Below are 12,020 nucleotides of genomic sequence, written 5' to 3'. Positions count from 1 at the left end.
AGAAAGTGGGAGTTCATTCCAAAGTTTGGTTCCAGCATGAGAACTCTGTCACCATTATCTCAAGATGGATTATAAAATGCCAGCATACTAGAAAGATAATGGTGCGTTATAATTATTGTCAACGAACCGACTCGGCCCTCGGATATATGACTAAGACGGTCACTTCAAGCGTTCTGGTATGTAAAAAACATGGACGCCACCCGGAAAGCTGTTTTTATGGTAGCACTGGCTGAGTACCACGTGCTCAAAGTATGTGCTTCACCTACACCACACAGAGGAAGAACTCCAGGAAGACTATGACACAAGACGCAGAAGGTATGCTCATATTTCAGTATGTTTGGTCAAGTTTGAGCCACGTTATAGTAGATCATTTTAGCTAGCACACCAGCTAGCAGGAAATGGGCTAAAAACAAACAGTGGTGACGTCGCTAAAGGTGATATTGAACTCCTTGCGGTGTTGCTCTTTTACAGAACGCTTTTTGTCATAAATAGATGCACTTAAAAGCTAAAGGTAATGTTTCACGCATGATTTTGGCAACTTGTGCAAGATGCAAACTTTGCTGGCGAACGCAGCGAAAAGTAGTAGACGCACTGTTACACGAGTTAAAAGACATGTATTAACTGCAGTTTTTTTTAATCTCTATTTCTTTTTCTCATTCGCGTAGGGCTGTGATATCAGCTGTGCTGCTGTCCAGACAGCAGATAGTCCTCAAGCCTGGAATGGAGTGGGAGATCATGCAGGATATGGATGACAATACATTTGCCCATCATTTCCTGATCAGAAGAGCCAGGTTTGAGCAGCTCCTTCGACTGCTTCAGGAGGGGGGCCTGCACAGCGAACACAGCCATGGACTTCCCCCCTTGCCTGTTCCCAAAAAGGTCCTCATGTTTCTCTGGTATATGGCCAACCAGAACAGCTTCAGAGAGATATCTGATAAATTGAATGCTTCCCAGTCAGCGACGCACAGAGCCATCCTTCAAGTGCTGACCATACACAAACTTTGTGTCTTGGCCAAGGGGCTGTGAGAAGAGGATGTCTTCTGCTGTCTTCCAGCTCATCTCTGGCCTCGATGGAGTCATTGGGGCGATAGATGGTTGCCACATCAGGGTCCAGAGGCCACCCATCAGAGGAGGGGATTACATCAACAGGAAGTCCTACTACTCTGTCCTCCTCCAGGGAATCGTCAATGATGAAGGCCGCTTCATTGGCATCTTTGCTGGACCACCAGGCAGGGTGCACGATGCCAGGATGCTGCGGGGCTCCACTTTTACACTGAATGGCAGGAGAAGGTGGGGGACTATCGTCTGCTCGGGGACAGTGCCTATTTTGGTCAGGCCTTCCACTTCATTGTAACACCTAAGCGTGACAACGGGGCCCTCACTGATGCTGATGACCATCAGCAAAATTACAACATCAGTCGGGGAAGGTCATCGCTGAGCAGGCATTTGGCAGGATGAAGTGCAAGTGGCGGCGCTTAAGAGACCTGCAGAACACCAGGATGGACATTGTGGTAATGATTATCATGGCTGCATGCTTCTTGCACAACTTTGCTCTTGGAGCTATGAATGGCTGTGATGAACACCCAGAGGGTTGTCCAAGAGAGGAGGATGGCAACGAGTAGTTGTGACTAATGTCATCTAATAAATGTCTATTGTCTTTTTACACCTTTTAAACAGTTTCAGTGTCAATTTTCTCCCCCTTTAAGTCGTACCTAGAACTATCCTAAACCTAAAACCCACAGAGTTAGGCTAGATAGATAATACTCTCCTAACATAACTTTATAGTTTTTCTTAGTAGAGTAGAGTGGTGCTACATCATGTGATGCAATGTTCATGTATTTCTAGGTGTTGTAATACAAAAGTGTTAAACCTTAACTTAATGCTTCATTGTGCTTCACAGGCCAGTGAGGTGTTTTTTGTAGCTGAAAAGACTGGTAACATTCAACCATGACAAGGCTTGGTTTAATATTAAAACAATATTTTATTGAAATGACTTGAAATAATTTAAATTGCACAGAACTGTGCTTTGTTTTCTTTTTTTGTGGTCATTCACAAACAGCATCCTGGCAATCTGGGCCACTGACAAAAATGTATTAAATAAATAAACTATAACGGCATGTAAACAATTCAACCCATACCAACATACATTAACATGAGAATAAAAATAATAATTTTACATCTTCTCCACCATCTGCGCAAGCAACCTCTGGAATCCCTCCTGGGATTTCTTCATTTGCGCCAGGGTCTCAGCGTGGCGTTTTTGGGAGGCCGCTTGGGAGGCTGCCTTGGACTCCCTAACATATGGCAACAGCTCATCCTCCCTCTGGCGCTTGCGTGGCCTCCTTGGGGTGTCAGGGGGCATGGTGGTAACAGTGGGATGATGAACACAGGAGGACGGAGGGCTGGATGGAGCTGGAGAGGGGGAATTGGTCAGACGCACAGGTGAGGATGCGCTAGTGGACTGTGCAGGTGAGATGTCTGGTGCAGACACATTGACCTGTAGTGCATCTGGCCTGCGCACATCCAGGCCCATGGTTGTTCCCACAACAGGGAAGACGATATCATGGTGACCTCCCAAGAGGTCATCCATCTCAGCAAAAAAAATGAATTTTACTAGGGCCCCTCCCTGTGGACGAATTTTTGTCCTTTACTTTTTTGTAGGCCTCCACCAACGTGTTCCATTTGCGAGCCACCTTGTCTTGCACAAAGGTCTGCTTGAAATGGTGGCTTAGCTTGCCAGTAATATCCTCCCACAGCAGCTTCTTGGACCTCCTGGCCAGCTTCAGGCGCTGGTTCAGGTCATGGAGGGACCAGGGAAGGCCCTTACCTTTTGCCTCTATTTGCAGCCGCATGAGGTCAATTAGGAATAATGTTGGGTCCTTCAAGAAAGTCTCGTTGGCGACAAGTGAGGCAGTGGCAGGCAGTGGGGTGTATGAAAGCAGTGGGGCAGTGGCTCCCACCTGGCTGATATCTGAATCAGAAAAGAAAAAGAAAGAAAGATGTTAGCACAGCCCTCAGGGTTTAATAACAGTGCATGTGCATTAGTATCTCACCTGTGCTTTCAATGCACACCAAGTTAACCGAGATCATGAGTCCCTGGTCCAAGTAATAACCAGCCGCTGGGTTGGCTTGTTGTTGAAACAAGGGCCCATGAAAGGGCCGGGTCCTCTCCTGGTCCCAGTACGGATCCATCTTCCCATCAATAAACTCTAAAAATAAAACACTGTATATCACACTCTGTATCTTTTGGGCAGTATGCTATAATGTACAGTTATCATTCTATCACAAACATACCAGTTTAACATGCAACATTGAGATTTAACCCACATAAAGCACTTTTCTAGTAAAACCATAGTTTGTTTATGTAGGCTTCATATAACTATATCGGTTATATGTAGCCTAGTAAATTAGGTGCAAGCCAATCTGTAATAAGACCACACCTTATCAAAACGCAGCCATTTGAACGTCAAAAATTTTCACTTTATTTCATGTTTTAGTTAATCTTCTGTTAGCAACGCTAGCCACGTTAGTAACACCCGTTTGAAACAAGGCTTCATTTAAACAACCAAAGCGGTCCAAAAACAATGAAAACAATTCATACTTACAAGTCACACAGGGCGCAGCCATCTTGGATTCCGTATCAGAATTCTTGCTCGGTGTCCTCATGGTTGTCTGACTTCCGAGCTGGGAAATCTGAGGAAAGGGTTGAAATCTGTTGGTGCGTGTTGCTAGGCAACGTCTGTCTTCCTAGTCGGAATTCCGTGCTTATTTCTGTTACTTGTGACATTTTCATGGCTAAAATCTGATTACACTGTATTTAGCACAAACTCTGCTACAATAATATGTCAGTAGCATGTATGTAAAAGTTATGTAAAAAAACAAAACAAAAAAAAGTGTTGCCTTTTTTTTACAGACTCAAGGACTCGTATAGGCCACTGGGGGGCGGAATATACACCCCATGCTCAAGCGCACGTATAAAGCTTGCCACAAAGTAGCCTAATAGATAGATAGATTTCTTTATTGCCATTGTACAATTTTACATACAACAACATTTTTAGAATTAAGAATAGTTAAGTACATATTGCAATCAAAGGCCATATTGCACATTAATAAATAAAGTGCTCATAGTGTTATTTCACATAAATTGTCTTGTATGTCAAGAATGTGTTGTGGTGATTTTGGGGATGTGTTTTCAGTTCATACTGTAGGTCATTATCGTGATAGCTTTGGAATAGAAGCTGTTCATGAATCACGTTGTTCGTGATTTGATAGACCTGTAGCGTTTTCCGGATGGCAGCAGTTCAAATAAATGATGGGCTGGGTGATACGGGTCCTTCAGAATGTTGTGTGTTTTCTGCAGACAACGAGAGGTGAAAATGTCATCCAGGGCAGGTAGCTGTTGATTTGTAATGTTCTGTGCGGTCTTTAGTACTCTCTGCAAAGCCTTTTTATCAGCTGCCGATCTGCCTCCATACCACACCAGCATACCATATGTGATACGATCCTGGAAAACCCGTCAGATGTCACGCTGGTACGTTTTCAGTAAGATCTAAAAATAGATCCAATGTCAGTTGTGTCAAAATTGGGTTTTTATTAAATTATTATTCCGTAACATCTTGTCTAAATTCACTAGTTTAGTGCAGAAAAAGAGCAATTTATACTGGCAAGCTGAAAAGACCAGGGGCCTCATTTATAACCGTTGCGTACGCACAAAACAGGCCCTGAAAGAGGCGTACGCCACTTTCGACGCATAAGTTGTGATTTATATTGTGATTTATATAAAAACAAACTTGACGGGAAAATTTGCGCACCTGCACGCAAACTCTGACCCATGCGTACGAACGTTTTGGAGATGGAGCAGTTTGGCGACACCGATGGTGAGCTGGAGATTAGTGTCTTTTTGGTCACTTTTAGACAGAAAATCTAAAGAAAATTAAACATCTACAGAAAGATAATACAAATATAATTTCACTCACCAAGCCTGTCACTTGAAGCAAATATCCATCCCTTCTTAAATGTCCGCGCCAGCGAGCGCGTTGGGCCGTTTAGTGAAACTGACGCAGTTTAAATAAATAAAATAATGATTTAAACTATGTTTTACTTCTGATATAAACATTTAGATTAAATATGCCATTCAAATATTTAAACACTTAAACATGAAATCATACTGAGAAGTTACAACATTTTTTATATTCAATCAATAGAAATATTTGTTGTGGATGCGATGCTTTTGAACACTTTTCCTGTGGCGTGCTGTGTTTTAATGTTTTAACCACAGAGATAATTGCTTATCATGATAATACCAGATTGTCTGTTAAAATAGTTTAGTGCAAATAATGCACAAGGTCTATCCGTTTCCATTAAAAATAGAAATCAATTAAAAATACAATTCGGCCAGTGGAAAAGATTGAGAAAAAAACTTTCTCTGAAATGTATTTTACACTATTTGATTTATGTATTCAAAAACAAGGCAAGGATAGGCAACTACTTGATTTTTATTAATGTAATGTGTCTTGTAGCCTACCGTTAAACGTTATCACGTGGATGAATAATTATATGCAAATTATATGCAGATGAGGATATGCATAGTAAAACTAGGCGTTGTAAGCTCCATATATGGTTATTTCGGGGAGGAGACGCATGTGCGCACAATCTTCCGCTGACTGGGATTTATAAAGTGAATTCTGTGCAGGTTCTGGCGGACGAACCGTTTTATAAGTCTGAATATTTTTTTTGCGTACGCCATTTTTGGCTTTCGGGCGCACGTACACTTTTAGTAAGGATCCTACGCACAGTTTTATAAATGAGGCCCCAGGTCTTCTTTTCACTTGATTCATCAGTGACTGGGGATTAACGTAGCATTTCTTTTAACCTTTGTGATGTTTTCCTGACAAAGTCCTGTTCCACCAGTCCAGGGTGAGGGGAAAGCAGTCATTCCCGGCGGCTGCAAAGTCCAAGTCCGCTAACCAAAAGCCACTGAACCTATTAGTTCCTCTTACCACTCTGAGAGGTCACTGTGGCTAAATCTCTGGAGCATCGGGGACAGGGATAAATTCCTCTCCCAATTCCACCACATTTGTTTCCCCACCTGCAAAGAAGTGGAGGATGTGGAATTTGGGTGGGCAAATGGTTCTAAGTTGTGTTCAGCCCAGTTCAGCTCCCCCTCAACACACAATGTTCCTTGGATTGCTGACAGTGCAGAATACTCATCCACCAAAAGAATGTGGTCTGATGGGCACAATCACAAGTTCTCAAGTGTATTGTCACAAAGCACATCTTTTACATGGGTTGATTGGGAGGCTTACATACTACACCCTCACATGTGAGCCACGTCTCTGGCTGTAACCACCCTGAGTAAACTAGTGTTTTTCCTTGATGCCTCGCCACAACCAATCATGCTGGATGATTTTTGGCTCACAGATATTAACGAGATTGACCCCTTAGGTACTGAGATTTGGTATGAACGGTAAGCCGTTTTTTGATACTCAATGGTATCGAGTCAATTCGGTCAGTGCCTAAAAAGTATCTAACTCGATACCCAGCCCTAATTTTACCCCCCTCCATTTTTTTTTCAGAGGAGCAGAAATTGCACACTTTGTGTTCTGTGCAAGCATTACGGCATTATGTAAACAGGACACGATCGTTCAGGAAGAATGTTCAGTTATTCGTTTCATGGGCCGATCTCATAAGCCGATCTCCTCGCAGCGCCTTTCCCAGTGGATGGTGGAGGCGATTGAATTGACCTATACTTCTATGGGTCTTCATTCCCCGGTGGGCTTAAGGGCTCATTCTACAAGGGGTATGGCTACCTCAGGGCATTGTTCAAGAGGATTTCGGTATGAGATATTTGTGCAGCGGCAAGCTGGACTTCCCCCATACATTTGTCAGATTTTACTGTCTGGATGTCACTGCAACCTCTATGGCTCATGAAGTTCTCGATTTTGGTTCTTTGGAGAATGGAAAGGTTATCTTTCTTTCTTGCCGGGAAAGCATGCGTTACGGGAGTTGGCTATATCATTTCCATAGAGTTTATATATATATATATATATATATATATATATATATATATATATATTTATCTGAAAAAAGTGGCGTTGATATAAGAATGGCTGTATTCCCTAGTTGCTTGAAACACTGTTGTTAGTCACAATTAATTCAGTTTCCAATTCTATACATGCCCCTGTGTCTGTGTTTGCTGTGCCTCTTCATATTCTACGCAGATTTATGCCAGTAGAGATCCACTTCCAGTAGAGTTTAGGTGTAAGAGGTTATTCATAACAACAACTTGTAAACGTGGAATTTCCAGAGAGCTCCGACTTGTACCATGTGATCAATGTACCACCTGACCATTTTGTCATTGATAGTGTTGCCATAAGGCTTGTTCGACTTCATGCAGCTCTGCGCAGACCGATCGGCGGCTGACTTAAAGCAGTGCATGCCGGTTAGAAATTTTGTCCGACTTGATACAGCGCCGACGCCACGTGACTGTGACGTATGCCATCAAAGTACCACGAGAGCAATTCGAGAGTAGCCGGAGAACTCAGCCAGCGCAGCTTCTCAAGAGCGGCTGCACTGGGCTGCACGTGGGCTGATGACGACACAGCTGTTCCACGATTGGCCGGATTCACCGCATGACAACGATCACGTCTATTTCGTGTTTATTCGAAAACCTTTAGTTCCTCTAAAGCTCTCAAATCAGTTTATTATAACAGTGAACACTCTTTTCATGTCGTTGTCATGTTATATTGTGTCATGTTTATCAAATTAAAACTGCTTAAAAAACGTAGACTCCACTTCATTGATAGTAGCTTAAGTTGAACTTTATTCTTGTTCAAACAGACGCTGGATGAAGCAGTACATAAAGTATTGAAAGAAAATGTCTCTGAAACATCTGTGCATTGTTTGGCAAATATTGCATTTATTTCACTGCAGCTGTGGTAAAGTATGCAAACACCACGTGAGCGGTCACCACGGGAACCAGAAAGTGTCCGACTTCAGGTCTCAGTTTGCAGCTCCTCCCCGCCTGCACGCGGCTACTCTCGCCGATCGGTTGCATCCAGCCGCAGCCGATGTCGAACACACCTATAGAAACACTCAATCTTCTAATTATGTCATCTGGCATGACCGCTGTGCTCCACTCCTCCAAACCTAATCAAACACACCTGAACAAGCTAATCAAGGTCTTAAAGATTAGGCTACTAGAAAGCTACACGCAGGTGAGTTTCATCAGGGTTGGAGTTACCCAGACTTCCTTGGATCTATAAATCTTTGGACAGCAATTTATGTTAAGAGATTCAGCAGCACATGTTTTCAGTGTTGCTTTGTGTGCCTTACTGTAACTTCTGACTAATTCAGCGCCGTTTCCAGTAGAGTTGATTGTGAGATCACAGGTCAAGAGGATGACAGCTCGAGTGTACTGCTCGTTGAGTGTTGTTTTATTGTGTCTGTCTGCATGTTTGAGCACAAACCACGTTGGAGTCATAGGTGAGAAGATCTTTTAGCTTCATTACACTGCCTGAAGAAATGCATAAATAAATGCCTTACAAAATATGATGTACAGTACAATTAGCTGTAATATTAAACTTCTGAACCACATATTGATGGATGTCGTCTTTCTGCATTGTGCTTCTATAACACGCCTCACCAGTAGTGGGGTAGGTTGTAATGGCACTCTGTGTCTTTAAAACTAATTGTCAGTTTAGTTATAAATGTTATTTCTACTTGATCTGAAGCAGATAAATGTATGAATTTTTTCAAGTTTGAGATGCACACTGCGAAACCCCTGACTTATAAATACTGATACTATTACAACAACACTTCTGTAGTGTCTGGTAAAGCTGACGGTCGTGCCGTGGAGGATGTACTCGAGACTGCTCTGGAGGACAATGTTAATTAAACTGAACTAAATGTGAAACTATAAAGTAGAAAGACTGAACTAGTATTTTCTTGTAAACCTACTCTGATCTTTGACCACTTTTTTTCCACCGTGTCAAAAGTATTGAGCTGATAGCACAGTTTCAAGCACAGGATTGCTTTACAAATTTAATAGATGATGAATAATACTTGAAACAAAATTCTTTCTGTAAGTACAACTTGCTGTTCATGCTTTGCGTGTTTTGTGCTGTACATCTAAGACTGAATGTTGCTAAATGGACTGACTAAAGCTGACTATCTGAATCCATGCAGTGACGCCTGCAGCTGAACCAGCAAAGCCTACAGTGCAGCTTGGGGCCGAACCAGCAAAGCCTGCAGTATGTGCTGAAAACTGCCAAAAAACTCACCCTGATGGTCAATGTCCTGGCCCTAAGGGGGGTCCTCCAGTGATGCCTGCGTCTGAAGCAGAAAAGCCTGCAGTATGTGATGAAAACTGCCAAAAAACGCACACTGATGCCCCATGTCCTGGCCCTAAGGGGGGTCCTCCAGTGATGCCTGCGTCTGAAGCAGAAAAGCCTGCAGTATGTGATGAAAACTGCCAAAAAACTCACCATGATGGTCAATGTCCTGGCCCAAAGGGTCCTCCAGTGATGCCTGCGTCTGATGCAGAAAAGCCTGCAGTATGTGATGAAAACTGCCAAAAAACGCACACTGATGGTCAATGTCCTGGCCCAAAGGGGGGTCCTCCAGTGATGCCTGCGTCTGATGCAGAAAAGCCTCCAGTATGTGATGAAAACTGCCAAAAAACGCACACTGATGCCCCATGTCCTGGCCCAAAGGGGGGTCCTCCAGTGATGCCTGCGTCTGATGCAGAAAAGCCTCCAGTATGTGATGAAAACTGCCAAAAAACGCACACTGATGCCCCATGTCCTGGCCATAAAGAATGTGGCCATGCATGCAGTTAACGGTGTTGGTTTTTACCATTGATGTTTTTCCTGTTTAACAAATAAATCTCATACTTTAGTAAGTCTCTTTATTTTTTTTTATATTAATTTGCTTGAAGAGTTTCATTTTATATTGCAACAGCTGTTGCCCATAGTGGTTCACAATAACTAAACACAAATAACAGTACAGAGAAAACAAACAAAGACAAGGTAATGATAAAACACCCATCATGAAGGTGTCCATGAAGTCTTAAAAGATGTGCTTTAAACATGAGAACTCTGTCACCATTATCTCAAGATGGATTATAAAATGCCAGCATACTAGAAAGATAATGGTGCGTTATAATTGTCAACGAACCGACTCGGCCCTCGGATATATGACTAAGACGGTCACTTCAAGCGTTCTGGTATGTAAAAAACATGGACGCCACCCGGAAAGCTGTTTTTATGGTAGCACTGGCTGAGTACCACGTGCTCAAAGTATGTGCTTCACCTACACCACACAGAGGAAGAACTCCAGGAAGACTATGACACAAGACGCAGAAGGTATGCTCATATTTCAGTATGTTTGGTCAAGTTTGAGCCACGTTATAGTAGATCATTTTAGCTAGCACACCAGCTAGCAGGAAATGGGCTAAAAACAAACAGTGGTGACGTCGCTAAAGGTGATATTGAACTCCTTGCGGTGTTGCTCTTTTACAGAACGCTTTTTGTCATAAATAGATGCACTTAAAAGCTAAAGGTAATGTTTCACGCATGATTTTGGCAACTTGTGCAAGATGCAAACTTTGCTGGCGAACGCAGCGAAAAGTAGTAGACGCACTGTTACACGAGTTAAAAGACATGTATTAACTGCAGTTTTTTTTTATCTCTATTTCTTTTTCTCATTCGCGTAGGGCTGTGATATCAGCTGTGCTGCTGTCCAGACAGCAGATAGTCCTCAAGTCTGGAATGGAGTGGGAGATCATGCAGGATATGGATGACAATACATTTGCCCATCATTTCCTGATCAGAAGAGCCAGGTTTGAGCAGCTCCTTCGACTGCTTCAGGAGGGGGGCCTGCACAGCGAACACAGCCATGGACTTCCCCCCTTGCCTGTTCCCAAAAAGGTCCTCATGTTTCTCTGGTATATGGCCAACCAGAACAGCTTCAGAGAGATATCTGATAAATTGAATGCTTCCCAGTCAGCGACGCACAGAGCCATCCTTCAAGTGCTGACCATACACAAACTTTGTGTCTTGGCCAAGGGGCTGTGAGAAGAGTATGTCTTCTGCTGTCTTCCAGCTCATCTCTGGCCTCGATGGAGTCATTGGGGCGATAGATGGTTGCCACATCAGGGTCCAGAGGCCACCCATCAGAGGAGGGGATTACATCAACAGGAAGTCCTACTACTCTGTCCTCCTCCAAGAAAAGTCGTCAATGATGAAGGCCGCTTCATTGGCATCTTTGCTGGACCACCAGGCAGGGTGCACGATGCCAGGATGCTGCGGGGCTCCACTTTTACACTGAATGGCAGGAGAAGGTGGGGGACTATCGTCTGCTCGGGGACAGTGCCTATTTTGGTCAGGCCTTCCACTTCATTGTAACACCTAAGCGTGACAACGGGGCCCTCACTGATGCTGATGACCATCAGCAAAATTACAACATCAGTCGGGGAAGGTCATCGCTGAGCAGGCATTTGGCAGGATGAAGTGCAAGTGGCGGCGCTTAAGAGACCTGCAGAACACCAGGATGGACATTGTGGTAATGATTATCATGGCTGCATGCTTCTTGCACAACTTTGCTCTTGGAGCTATGAATGGCTGTGATGAACACCCAGAGGGATGTCCAAGAGAGGAGGATGGCAACGAGTAGTTGTGACTAATGTCATCTAATAAATGTCTATTGTCTTTTTACACCTTTTAAACAGTTTCAGTGTCAATTTTCTCCCCCTTTAAGTCGTACCTAGAACTATCCTAAACCTAAAACCCACAGAGTTAGGCTAGATAGATAATACTCTCCTAACATAACTTTATAGTTTTTCTTAGTAGAGTAGAGTGGTGCTACATCATGTGATGCAATGTTCATGTATTTCTAGGTGTTGTAATACAAAAGTGTTAAACCTTAACTTAATGCTTCATTGTGCTTCACAGGCCAGTGAGGTGTTTTTTGTAGCTGAAAAGACTGGTAACATTCAACCATGACAAGGCTTGGTTTAATAT

General features: G+C 43.1%; 2 pseudogenes across 2 annotated transcripts; both read left to right on the top strand.

Annotated features, from left to right (window-relative positions):
* The first annotated feature begins 251 nt into the window (after nucleotides 1-251).
* On the top strand, nucleotides 252-1,622 carry LOC311095381 (annotated as a pseudogene). Its single transcript has 2 exons — nucleotides 252-331; nucleotides 666-1,622. The product of its transcript is annotated as an uncharacterized misc_RNA (transcript).
* An 8,678-nt stretch (nucleotides 1,623-10,300) lies between these two features.
* LOC311095380 lies at nucleotides 10,301-11,673 on the top strand (annotated as a pseudogene). Its single transcript has 2 exons — nucleotides 10,301-10,380; nucleotides 10,715-11,673. The product of its transcript is annotated as an uncharacterized misc_RNA (transcript).
* The last annotated feature ends 347 nt before the right edge of the window (nucleotides 11,674-12,020 follow it).

The sequence above is a fragment of the Abramis brama genome (assembly GCF_963993115.1).
Source record: "Abramis brama genome assembly, chromosome: 13".
In the NCBI taxonomy this organism is placed as follows: domain Eukaryota; kingdom Metazoa; phylum Chordata; class Actinopteri; order Cypriniformes; family Leuciscidae; genus Abramis; species Abramis brama.
This window is presented reverse-complemented; position numbering and strand designations above follow the sequence as displayed.